Source organism: Panthera onca, chromosome B1 (genome assembly GCF_046562875.1).
Source record: "Panthera onca isolate mPanOnc1 chromosome B1, mPanOnc1 haplotype 2, whole genome shotgun sequence".
In the NCBI taxonomy this organism is placed as follows: domain Eukaryota; kingdom Metazoa; phylum Chordata; class Mammalia; order Carnivora; family Felidae; genus Panthera; species Panthera onca.
The window spans coordinates 58,624,702-58,638,773 of record NC_138342.1 but is presented as its reverse complement, the minus strand read 5'-3'; the positions used below and the strand labels follow the sequence as shown (position 1 = coordinate 58,638,773).

At 35.6% G+C, this 14,072-nt stretch overlaps 1 long non-coding RNA gene across 3 annotated transcripts in view; it reads left to right on the top strand.

Annotated features, from left to right (window-relative positions):
* LOC132692447 (uncharacterized) overlaps positions 1–14,072 on the top strand; it is a 75,146-nt gene that overhangs the window by 13,584 nt on the left and 47,490 nt on the right. For all 3 annotated transcript variants that reach the window (XR_013554914.1, XR_009616356.3, XR_009616357.1), the window contains exon 2: positions 7,059–7,131. This is a non-coding gene — a long non-coding RNA (uncharacterized LOC132692447). The remainder of the gene's footprint in view (positions 1–7,058; positions 7,132–14,072) is intronic.

The window sequence follows — 14,072 nt, the reverse complement described above, 5'->3', positions numbered from 1 at the left end:
TATCTTTTTTTCCACTGGGGAGGCAAGGAAACCCAGAGCTTGAAATTAGGAAGAATCTCTTCTGATGGCAATTTTTAAATATAAAAGGGACAAGCCAGGGCATGGAGAGAAGAAACCAAATTGTTTTGTTGGTGCTATACTTTCAGGCCTCAAGAACTAGACAGATATTATGTGGTAAGAAGGAAAGTGCAGGAAAGAGAAAAAGAGCCCACTTGGTCAGTAAGACAAGATAGCTCGTGTCTCAAAGGTCTCCCTAAATAATCTTGAGCAAGTGGTAGTCTTCCTCAGGTTTCTGTTTACCCACCAGAAAAATGGGATAATTGCCTGACCTTCTTTTTAGTTATCCTGAGTATACTCATATGCTAAAGTACTTTAACGAAAAGTATGAAATACTCTATCTATGGAAAGTAAAATTATTAAACTTGAAAACTAGTCAAGGTCTTTGCTAGTGAAATATAATTAGTACTATAAATGCAAAAATTCCTGCTAATTTACTTCAAATATTATAATTACTAACATATCCAGGGAATTTTCATTTTTACTGAATACAGGTTAGAATAATTCTGAGTAAGTGTGACCCACTGTGTCTGCTCTTATATTTAAATTTTGAGCTAATATGTCCTAACATGGTAGCAGAAAATACATTCAGACTTTAAAGGTTCTTTGCTGTTGTGGAGGTATTAGAGGATTTGAATTGTTCCAGACAGTGAAATTTAAATGCTTTTTTCTCTCTCAGAAGAAAAAAAAAAAGTCTACTAAAATTACAGATAATTCCCCAAGTCTAGGACTTCACCCACAGCACACACGAGTTGTCCGTTCTAATGTTTGTGCTTAAAGAGAAACAAGAAATAATGTGAGCTCTCGTGCATGCTTTTCCAATCTCTGCTGCCCACTTCTCTACAATCCCTGTGTCCTTTGAGGGAAAATTCTCCTCCACTTACAACGACAACCATAAAACCTTCATGTGAACTGACATTTTCTAAACCAAACTGCCCACTTACATTTTATCATTTGGTAAAAAATATTCTTGATCTTGTGTTCCAAATTAAACCAAAATGAGGCCATAAGTGGAAAAGTTGGGTAAGGCAGTGAGGACACTGTCCAGAGGAGTGTGACCTGGCCAGCTGGGTTTCCTTCTCAGGTAATAGGGAATTTCAGAGCTGCCAGCAGAGGTGACCAAAAGGCAGAAGTGTTTCTTCATTTCCTTTACCCTTTCATGTCCAATAAGGCAGAAGGGAGTCCTGGAGGGAGCCCACCGTCCAGTCTGGGATTCAACCTCCTCACTTTGCACTGTATTTATGGCTGTTATTGTGGCCTCTTGCCTTGTACAAGCCGACAGCGGACTCTGTTGATTCTCCTGGTGAAATAGCAACAAGTCCTTCCTCTCCTTAGCTTCCTGGCCTTCATATCATCATATGTTGTGGGAAATTATAGGTGGATAAATCAAATACTTCCCCAAACGCAAATGTTGCTGTGACTACCACTTCTTGCTGGCAGCTGGAGGGCAGCTAGGGTAGCACTTGATGGCTTTTTCTGTTGAGATATTAATAGTTCCACACTGCTGTTTCAACTGAGTTGGTTCTTGATTTCGTGTTTGCTTTGGCTTTTTTTTTTTTTTTTTTTTGCATGAGTATTGTTTATAGCACTTCATGACCTATGGCCTTTGAGCTTTAAGGAGAATGTATGCACAACTGTGTGCGTGAATGAATATGTGTATTGTGCAGCTTGAGGATGAGAGGCTTTCATGATATTTTCAGAGGTCTGTGAGGCAAAAAAATGCGTTAAATACTGTTAGTCTTGCTAATAAAGGTGTCGCTTGGAGTAGCTCCAGGAAATTGGCGTTAAGCCATTAGGACACCATCTAACCCACACTCTGATGGGATATAATAAAAACCAGGGAAGCTACCCAGATTCCATTACCTAACTACTTTTAGACCTGAACTTGTACCCTCCTTCAGACTTCACATTCGAGAATCCTTCAGCTTAGAACCTAGATGTTCCTTTTAAGCCTACTACCTCATTATTGATAGGTTATTTGAACAATTTATCCTTTTGATTTGAACCTTCTTTGCACTGGATCAAAAAAGGGGAGAGGAATTTGGAAGGGCTAGCAGGGGGTTGGGGGGAAGAATGAGAAACTAGAAAAATTTCCCTTGTTTTTAATTAGGCTTCCTTGATGTCACTCCCCCCGTTCTGAATCCAGAACCACAGATTTCAAGGTTCCAGGGCCTCTGACTAAGTGGGAAAGCAATTAGGACGGTAATTAGGACGTGTAATATAAGTTTTGGTGGTTCTAAGAATAAAAAGGCCTTTAAGACCTGTCTTTCATCTACTACTAATTCAAAGACTCCATTCCAACCATCCAAGCCATATGGAGCCTGTTTCTTTCAATGTCTAACAGATGAAATGGGTTACTTCCCTCTCTGACTTGGATTGACTTGACAGGCCCCAGAAGGCATCTGCACTTAGTTTGGTGCTTCCTGTTGTCTGGTTTCCTGAAGATGATCCTTCCTTTCCAGGATACTTGGACTAGAAGAAGGGTGTGGCTTGGCTTCTTATCTTTGTTCAGTCCTCCTCTCGAACTGCTTTATCAGACAGGATCTGACAATAGCTCTCTTTCTAACCTCTAAACATGTCTATTTAGCAGGTTGTATCATCTTTTCTTGATCTCTTTGTAAGTAATCCAGTGGATGGAAGAGCCCCAAGTGTGTAGGCATTTCCTGCCTTTAGATATTCTAGAAATAAGCTGCCACAGATTAATTTAGCACTTCTCAACTTTGTTCAAAAAATTTACAAACACCAAAATGAACAAAGTTGGAATAATAATAAAGATTGTTATGAAGCTAGGGGGAAATTAAAATGACTTTTTCAAATATGTATCACTGGAAAATAGAGGGTAAAAGTTTGGCCATATAATTTATTCTCCAAAGGGAAGTGAGTCTTTTGTCCCATGTAATGACTCCTCAGTCTCTGAAGGCCAAGCCAGAAATAATTTCTGTTTATATTCTAGTTCTTATTCTGTCTTGTTGACCATGGGTTACCTTGGGCCTTAATTCTTAATTATTTGGACCTCATGATTTCTTAGTTAGAACATTGTAGCTACTATAACTTTTGCATCTTTTAAATATTCCTTAATACAGAATCATTGTCTTAAACACTTCATATACCCACTGTAACTCATAGATTAGGCACATTTTGCCATCATCTGAAATCTGAGATACTTTGTAAAAATAAGCTATTTCTTGAAGTTACATTGTTTCTAAGTTCCTAGGTTGCCATTTAGGACACTGAACCACGAGTAACAACTTGGTATCCATAGGAAGCCAAAAACCTGGAGAGAGAGGGAAATAGAATATAACATATGTTAGTGGTAACATGAATTATCCCAATGACATGCTTTAACAAAATGTTTTGTTCAGGGCACTCTGTTCAGGAGAATTGAGTTGAAGGTTGCCATCCAAAATGGTCAATTAGTGTCTAATCAAGACAGCTAAAATAAATAGTTGGTTCCCATCTTTGAGCATGTCTCATGTCTAAACTGTTTTGAATGAATTTGGCCTGCCTGACAGATGTCAACTGTGAGTGAGCCACCTGTGAGGCTGTAGTAAGAAAAGAGAGCAGACAGCTTAGGGCTGCAAACTGAACTCATCCACTGAACCAGATGCTTCCATCCCGACTTCGGATTTGCTCCTCTGCATGAGGGACTGATATTGTGAAACTGAGGTCAGAGATTCCACAACCTGAGTTTACTTCAGAACTTTGAAATAGTCATCAATTCTTGATAACGTTTTGATAGTGTGTTCTTGTAGCAGAATTCTTTTCTTTTTGTCCCTTCCCCTCTTCCTCCTTCCTTCCCTCCCTGCCACCATCTCCTTCTCCCTCTCTCCCTATCTCTCTCCTTTCTTCCTCTCGTTTTGACATCTGTGCTTAACATTTCAATTTTCTATAGCCATTCTTACCTTTTTTTGTTTAGGAAAAGACATAAAAACCTGTTTTAAAGTTATATCATCTTTGATCCGATAGGAAAGTCTCCAAGATACAGAAAATAAGACTAAGGAAGGCAAACTGGGGCAAAGTTTTAGTATATTTTCACACTTACAATAAATAAAATCCTTTTATTCTGAAAATGTATTTTTCCTTTAATAATCAAAACATTTATTGCTCAAAATCCAACATTTGTTGGGGTTCTCTGTGTAATTGGTTATTTACTGCAACTGACCATGAATCTTTTGTCTTCATGTGAATTTCTCCTTTCTCTTTTCAGGCCTCTTTGCTAGAATATCTTATTCTTCTTTAGATTACTCTCCCTCCTAATGCTCCAAAATTGGAAATTTATTTAACATTTTTAGTAACCTCTGTTAACTTTAAAATATTTTTTCTTGAATTTATTTTCCCTAAAGTCTAATCCATGCACTGATTTCAGATGATTTTTTTCTTCATTAGCCCAGCCTTTCCCCACTACACTTATCATGGTCTTATGTGTCTCCTTTGTTCATGTTATTTCCTTCACTTTGTGTTCTTTTCTAATTCAGTATAACCAATTTACTCCGTGGACTATCTTGAAACTTGCTTTCTCCAAGGGATTACCATAACATTATTTACATACTAGAATTGTAACAATTTTCATTATGTGGCCTAGTTTCTTGCTTAAGTTTCTATGGCTCACATGATACAGTGACTTTATTTACAGCAAACATTAGAGCTGATTCTTCTCTATAATTCTTCTCCTATGCTTGGCACTGAGTAGATTTCCAAACTATATACTGATTGAGTACATTAACATTAAGTTTCTTTTTGTGTTTCCTCATTTATTTATGTAATAATCACAATGGTATACTACAGCTGGCATATACTGGCTTGTGGAAGCTGACTGTTAAATTTTCAAGAGTTTTACAAACTGTTGATATTAAAAATTAAATCAGATAAATGTCATGAAATCAATTAAATTAAAAGCAAAGGTAAAAAAGGGCACCTGAGTGACTCAGTTAAGTGTCCAACTCTTGATCTCAGCTCAGGTCATGATCTCACAGTTGATTCGTGAAATCAAGACCCACATCCTGCTCTACGCTGACAGCACAGAGCCTGCTTGGGATTCTGTCTCTCCCTTTCTCTCTCTCTCTACCCCTTTCCTACTCACTCATATGCTTTCTTTCTTTCAAATAAAAATAAACTGAAAAAACACAAAGGCAATAAATACTCAAAACTTATCACTGCTTAATTGTTTCTACACATTTTACTATTATCTGTGCTCTTGAGGTTATTTATATATATATATATACCAAATGGCAAGATTTCATTCTTTTTGACTGCCGACTTATACTCCATTGTATATATATACCACATCTTCTTTATCCATTCATAAAATAATGTATATATATATACATATTTTACTACATTTATTACATAAAGTAATGTGTATATATATATATATCTAAGATGTTTGTGCATCTGGAATAACTGCCTACCTCACCCACAATGGTACCTGTTCAGGATATTTATTTTTTGTGTGTAAAGAGAGAGACTATAGGAAGTAGATAAAGATATGTAGCTTTAGAAATAGCAATAGGCAACCAGGCAAACACTCCATTAGATATTAAATTTTAAAACTTGGGGCACCTGGGTGGCTCAGTCAATTAAGTGTCCAACTCTTGATTTCGGCTCAGGTCATGATCTCATGGTTTGTGGGACTGAGCCCACATCGGGCTCTGCACTGACAGCATGGAGCCTGATTGGGTTTCTCTCTCTCTCCATGCCCCTCCCCTTCTTGCACCCTCAAAAAAATTAAAATTTAAAATTTATCAAGTAATGAAATTTTGGGTTTGTGAAGTGAATGGACAGACTCATTTAACTTGATACCACGTATTTTATTAACTAATACTTTACTGTCATTCAGGGGTAATTCTAAGTTTCGTGAGACTGATGATTACAAAATTTAGGGGGCCCCCTTTTAAAAAAGGAATACATAATTATATGTAAAATATCAAGTTACAAAAGTGAATATTTGCTTAAAAATTACAAATTTCACAAAGCTGACACATAACATGAACGTTATAACATCTAGAAAAATAACATGCTAACAATTCATACTGCCTTTTCATATGAAGGCAATTATGCAAAAACATCTTTTATACATAGGATAGAAAGATAATTTAATTTTTCTTCTAGAGTAGTCAATAAAAATTTGTTTTTTATGACTCATAGTTAGAAAAATTTCCCTCAAATTCATAACTTATTAGAAATGTCATGTAAATGTTTAGGATTGTTGTCAAATCTGGGATAACCTCTTTCATATATCTTTCATATATGAACTATAAGATTTCAAGAGTTTTTGGTGTGTGTATAATGATTATTTGTAAATACTCTTTGAATTGGTACTCATTAACTATGTGTTATTGATGTCCTCATTGTAGTGATGTGTTTTATATTTTCTTTGTCAGTGTCAGTGTTTTTTTTTTTATCGAATCAACAAGAGATCAACAAGAACCAGTAAAATATAATAATTAGCCAAAGAAAGGGAATGGGCAAAATTATATTCTAGCAAAGGTGAGCAGCCCTGTTGGATAGAGTATAGTGTTCAGGTTAAGACAGGAGGGGCCAAGAGGCAAAAAAGAAGAAAAAAAAAAGTCTCAGAGCCAGAGAGGAGTAGGAAAATAATATCACTTCCTGGCAGCAGCTTAGAGATAAACGATCATAAAAAGGTCTACTGGTGGATCATTAATCATATGAAGGGTGGTCTAATGGAAATGATAAGACCATTATAGCGTCAGAGAAAGCCAAGTGTGAATCCTGGCTCTGCTACTTACTAACATAGGAGACCTTGCTACCAATGACTTACGTGGATATGCCTGTAAACAACATACATACATCCCACTAAGCCAAACGAGCTGTCCTCAAATCTTAGCCAGATCCCCAAAATGCTTGTGGCTCTTCCAACACCACCCAATATAAGGGGAAGTGTGATAGATGAGAAATTTGAGTGGAAAAAGTCAGTAGTATTAATCAACTGTAGTGAAAATATCTAACATTTTGCAATTTTTGTTTGTTTTACATATTTCTAGGGGCTTCTCATGTGGCCTTAGGATGGACTGTGCTAGCGAGAGACCCTGAAGTTTATGTTTTATCAGCTTCACAGTAAGTGAGCCTCTGTTGGCAATGTCATGATGGGAACGGTATTTGGGGTGTTTCCTACATAACCACGATAACCACATCACCAAGGTGGAAATTGAGGCTAATTCTGAAGTGACTGCACTCTTGCCATTTTCATCTCATGCACTTATAATAATATCACCTTTCTCTGTGTGGCAAAGGTCTGTCTTTTCACAGCTGCAGAAAGTAAAAAGTGCATGTTATGCACTACTGAAAAGAGCTTCTAGAAATGACTATATTCATTTGCTGCTCTGGCAAACTTCAATTGATTGGAAAAGGCAAGAGGCAGTGGAAGGTCCACAGTAACATATTACCTGTCACACAAGGTTGCTCTTGAAAACTCAACACATTTCAGGCCTGAGGAAGATATTTTTAAAATATAAAACCCAAATTTCTTACTTTCTGAATATTAGGCAAAAAAGAACCATGTTTTTATAAGTGAAAAACATTGTTTGCAGTTCGTTAAGCTTTATACTATTGGATTACATGCTGAAACTCACAAATGCTTGTTATAAAAGGCTTTTATTTTATGATATTACTGCTCCTCTACGTCCTTCTGAATGTGTTTTCTTTCCTCTACCAGGCCAGGGCTTGTTAATCTTGGCTATAAAATAGAGTCATGGGAGTACTTTAAAAAAAAACAAAACAAAAACAAAAAAACAAACAAACAAAAAAACCCAAAAAACCATTACCTAAGGTATCCTGAACTATTCCACAACTTAAAACAAACAAACAAACAAACAAAACAAACCCTAAATGATTTTGACTCACACGGAGGGCTGAGAACCAATGTACAAAACAAATATTGGGGCAAGACATCTCTAGGTTAAACTTGAGTAAGTCCATTACTGTATTCAGATTTAGAAAGGAAATGGAGTCAGGCTGGTTTGTCCTAGTCAGCTAGCATTGCAGCTCCCCCTACTGGGAAGACAAGCTTTAAAAAATTAGTATTTACTCTATTTTCCATAAATACAGTTGGTTCTATTTCAGCTATTGGCAAAATAAATTCAATCTTGATTAACAGCAACAAAATACCAAATACTGTATTTTATAAATTAAATAGAATTCCTAGTTTTGCAGCCTTGGTAGAAGGTAAGGCAGATGTGGATAAACATATCAATGTGCTTCTTCAAACATTGAAGATTATTTGAAGGAGGCATTGCATTCTATCTTTACTTCATATCTCAACTTGATATTTATTCTGAAGAATTCCAACCCATACTTATTGGTGAATGAAACAACTTTATCACAGAAAATAGTAAATAAGATAGAAATGTGCACTTTGGCTCCTGACCTATCTGACGTAACTTCTTCCTTTAACAACCCATTTAGGAAAAAGTACTCTGACTTTGACCTTTACTATTTTGCTAAAAATTAGTTTGAAAGTCCTCTGATTTCCAGCTCCACTGTTGGGGGAGAGAAGAAAGAACGGTCTCTTGCTTCACTTTTCCCTTGGCCCAGAGCATAAGGGACTGGTGATCAGAGCTGAATCTAATTCATTTACATCCAACAAGTACCATAATATAGAAAATATAAGATAAAAATTTGATCTCGTCCCTTCCCTGAGAAAATGCATGCTAACAATCATTATAAGAAATAGTATCATGCAGTGGTGAAGAGTATAGGTTCTGATACCAGGTTCCTTGACCTCCAATCTGGCTTCACCATTAACTAGCCCATCCCAAACAAGCTACTTAATGCAGGTGTGCTCTGGTTTTCTCATGTGTAAAATAAAACTGATATCAGTACCTATTTATAGAGTTACTTGAGGATTAGATGTCATAATATTTTTATAAACTACAGATCGATCACCGTCTGGTATACAGTGAGGGCTATATTTGTTAGCTGTTTTCATTATATTAACTAATACTTAGTTATTTACCTGTATGCCAGGTGCTCTTCTTAGCATATATTACTACACATTATTTTAAAATTTTAACTTTTTTTTCCTTGTATTTTCTTGGTTTGCTCCCCCCAATTTAGTCAAAGTTGCCTGCATTGTGCTTATTACCTCAGTGGAGACATGTGAGACTATAAATATATAGTTTTGAATTGGATTTAAATGATATTCACACATCGTGATTCTTTAGTATGTCTCTTTTATTTATAGAAGTTCCCCTTCCCTTGTCTTTTTATTGAAGGTAACAAATTTTATGTTCTGTAGTTTCCCATAGTCTGGATTTTGCTAGTTGTATCTCTGCAGTGTCATTTGACATGTTCCTCTGTCCCCTGTTTCCCCTGAAATTTGTTGATTCTATCTAGAAAATTGATAAAATCCAGGTTTAATCCTTTTTTTTTTTTTTTTTTTGCAAAACTACTAGGTGGTGTGTTTTTTGTTTTTTTTTTTTTTTTTTAATTGGGGGTACATGATATTTGATTGTCTCTGTTTTTGTGTTGTTACCAACCACTGATGATCATTACCTGGATTTTTTAGTATTAATGAGAGTGAAATTTCTATTTTTTCTTCTTCATTTATTATCTGGAATATTATTTAAAGAGAACATTTTCCTCATTAAATATTTGCTTGATGTTTATGTAGGAAGATATGATAAATGCTTTGTTCTTTTTCTTTATTTCACTGTTTTCAAAATAATGAAATGCTCCTAACATCCTTCGGGACCTATGAGGGTTCTTCAAGAGATAAAAATGAATATATGAATTTAAACATAAACAAAATGAATGTATGTATGTTTTCTAGTTATTATTTTTACTACTGTTCAAATTATTTCCACTGTCACCAGTGAGAGCCTCTTGAAGTTGTTTATTGAATTCTTTAGACTTAATCTTAGGAGCCTCTGATGGCCTCCTTGCTTTCTGTCATGGCCAGATCTTCTAACTCACATTGCATTTTTTCTTTCTTATATATACAATTAGCTATTTCTTTAAGGGACTCTGGTTCCTTCAGTGGAAAACAATACAGAGAACAATGAGGATAACAGGTATTTAGTTGTTACTGGGTTGTCATTGTTTCTATGCAGATTCAATGTGCAGAACTTAGGTTACATATACGTATATTTTAAAGATAAAATGTATTATAAGTTCATTAGAATATTATCCAGACCATATTTTGGAGTTGTCTTAGCCTGGGCTGCCATAACAAAATACCAGAGACTGTGTGGCTTAAATAACAGAAATGTGTTTTCTCATAGTTCTGGAGACGAAGTGCCATCGTAGTTGAGCTCTAGTGACAACCCTTCCTGGCTTGCATACTGCTACCTTTTTGCCACGTTCCCATGTGGTCTCTCCTTGGTGCATAAGTGGGGGCTAGGGGATGGAAATCTCTTTCTCTCCGTATAAGGCCATGAATCTCATTGTGAGGGCCCCACCCCCTAATCTAATCTAACCCTAATTACCTCCCGAAGGCTCCATCTCAAAATACCATAATATCGAGTCTTCAATATTACGTTTCCAAACTCTGTGCATTGAATCAACCTATGAATTTTTGGGGATATAAACATTCAGTCCATAACAAAGCTATAGAGTTTTTGCTAACCTTATTAATCTTAAATAAATGCCTCATTTCTTTCATATCAAAAGTCCTGGCTCTCAGTTACATTAACATAATTACCCAATTACTAGAAGAAATTGTTCTGCTTGTTCTGCTTTTCATATACTTTTCTCTTCTCTCACATTTTGATAGTTGTAGTGAATCTACATCATTACAGCATGTAGGCTCTTCATACCATATATTACTTCCTTATACCATGCATTAATCTGAAGTTTATTCTCTAGCACATTCCTCAGGAAGTGTTCATGGGAACAGTATTCTCTGAGTCCTTGCTTATCCTAAAAGCTTTTACGCCTTTATAAAAGTTTCAATTGGTATAAAGTTCTTTACTCATACTTTCCTTGAAAGTCATAAATTTATTACTCCATTGTCTTCTGGAATAGAGAATTTCTGTTGGAAAATATGATGATGATATCATTTTCTTACCTTTATGGGTGTCTTGTCTCCTTGGCTGTATGCCCAGCAAATTTTTCTTTTCCTTGAAAGTCCAGTAATTTTAGTAAAATACATCGTGGTATTAACTGTTTTGGGTTGTTTTTCCCAGATATGAAGCATGCCATTTCAAAATGCAGTTTTAAATATTTTTTATTATTTCAGAGAAATGATAAAACAAGTTTTTCTTGTTTTAGTGGTTTTTAGTATTTGTTGTATTCAGCTGTTTTTTTTCTTCAACTCCTATTATATACACTTAAACATACACATTTACATGTGTGTTAGATTTTCTATCTTCTAAACCTGTCCATTTTGTTTGAATAGTTTTCCATCTGATAGGTCTCTTAAAATAGTTATTATTGCGTGTATTCACTCTTGTATACCACATAATTTAGTCTGCGTTTCTGAAATAATTATTTCTATTATTCTAATTCTTTCCTGAATTTTGTCAACTCTCTTCAAATCTTCCTTCTCTTCAATCACCTCTTCAATCACCAATTTTGGTGTTCTCCTGATTCAGATTTATGTTGTTTATCATACTGTCCATCATTTTATTGGTTTCTGTAAGAAATTAAGAAATTGTTTCAAAATACGATATTACAGTATACCCAGGTCTGATTGATGTATCTTCCTGCTCTGCTATTTGTCTGTAGGGACAATGTTTCTCCATCCCACGTTGTTTTTCCTATGATACCTTTGTTTTGAATTCCACTGTGATCTTTTTCACTTCAAGTAAAATGGATTTTCTGAACTTCTGGAAGGAGAAGTGGGCCAGGTTAGCTTCCCTAGCTCATAGACCTAAGTTCCCTCTTCTGTTGTTTGTTTTACTACAGAACCACAGCCTTCTCTTCTGTACAAACTTCTGTTGTAGCGCAGTCTCCTTGTACTAATGCATAATGTGGAACCTGCCAAACTGCTGTCCGTTTTAGCTACTTTTCTCAGAATGGCCCACTGTTGTTTTGCTGATTAGGGGCTCCCCTATCTTATGAACATCATGTGCCTTATTCCCTTCCCCCTAATTCTTCTTACATACATGCCGATAAAGCAGTTCAGGTGGTTTGACTCTACCAGCTTATGTGAAAATAGCTTGTCCCTAGTTTTGTGGGAGGTGCTGTCTATGGATTTTTGGTTTTGCCATTGTTGTTGCTCCATATATTTTTATGGGGAGATTTTCAGAAATTCAAAATCACCTCGGCTAGTATCTTCTGAAAATCTGCTCTGTCAGTCGATTCTTCTGCTATTATATGGTACAGGGTCCTACTTCTTTTAATTTGTAGTTCCTGTAGTTCCTGATCTTTTCTGGACCAAAAAATAAGCTTGTATGTAAATCAACAGTAAAGAAAATCCTCAACATCTCACGGAGAGTGCTATAAGCAAACTACTTGCATAGTGGTTAAGACTATGGATTCTGGAATTGATGAGACTATCATTCAAATCCCATCTTTATCACTTAGTGGTAGTGATCCTAAGCAAATCCTTTAACCTCTCTAATGCTCAATTTTCTTATATTTAATATACTTGTACTTATTTCATAAGAATGTCATGAGGATTCATAAACAAGACATGTAAAGTATTTGGCATAAGAAGTACATAGACATTATAAATGTTAGGGTTTAAAATTGTTATTTGAATATCATTAGGGTCTTTTTTGGTTTCTAAGTTTTGCTGGGTATACATCATTCAAATTGGGAAGAGGCCTACAAACAAGTGAAGCGTTATTTTATATTTATTTAGTTATTCTATGAGTTTCTGCAAACATCTAGTATTTGATTGGTTAAGTTGTATAACTCGGTAACTGAAGTTAGCTTAAAACAAAGATGCAGTCTCTTTGTGAAGTCATGTGAAGGTCATGTTGTTTAGTGGGAAGGATCTACTTTTTAGGTATGATCTGAACGAGCTACTTGATTCTTCGAACCTCATGACCAAAGTATAATTGAGATAGTGGACTAAATTTTTTTTTTTTAAATATTTCCAGTCTTCAAATCCTTTGATATTGTATTTTTTAGGAGTTAGTTTACTGTTATTTTTAACCATAGTCATCTGGGAGTAAGAGATAGAAAAGAGTGGTATCTGGGACTGGGAAGAGCCCCACCTCATTATTGTAGGAAGTGACATAAAGATAGATGAGTCTGGAAATGATGGAGAAATCCTAGAATGGGTGAAATATAGACCATTAAAAGAATGAATGTGTGATTTGGGCATAAGATTTGGACAAGGAATGTAGGAGAAGATAGTATACCCAATAGAAAGCAAAAATATTCCTAGGCTTGGCAAAGCAAGCTCTTGGAGTCTTCTAGAACTAGCATCTAATCCCTTTAGAATCGAACTTATGAAGTTGTTTGCTTAAGGTCAGGTTCTTTGATCCACCAATGTCTGTAAGTTCTAAAAGGAAATTTAAATTGCTCAAGTGTCTCACAAGGAATGACATAGCTTTGTAATGCAAAAAATGAAAATGAGGGTTTCTCCGTATCCAGCCTACAAATGCAAAACTTTATTGTTTCAAAATAGGTATAGGGAGACAAGCTAGGACCTTCAACTGAAGACATTTGGAATATGCTTTATTGGGTGAGGGGCAGGGTGGGGGGATGAAATATGCTTTCTAATATGTTACAAAAATAACCAAAATGGTTTGAGTTTCAAGAGCACTTGACTAGAAGTCACAAATAAATCACCTGCATTTTCTTTTGTAAATTTGACCTTGGCCGATTTGGGCTATCCCAGACGAAGCAGGAATATGTCCTCTGGGTTGGCTGTCTGAACAGCTTTATTGTCATCTCCAAGACCCAATTAGTTTCTATTTTCTTCCCTTTTGTAAGACTTCAGCTAATATTAAAAAAAAAAAGTTGTTAAGCATTTATATTGTATAAAGGTATAAGAGGTCATTTTACTCTGTAGTACATCATTTTGAGCTCTAGAAAAGGAGATGTTTCCTCATTTTCTTTGTCAAGGCAATCATGCCATTGCTTATTAAAGGGAATATGTTCAT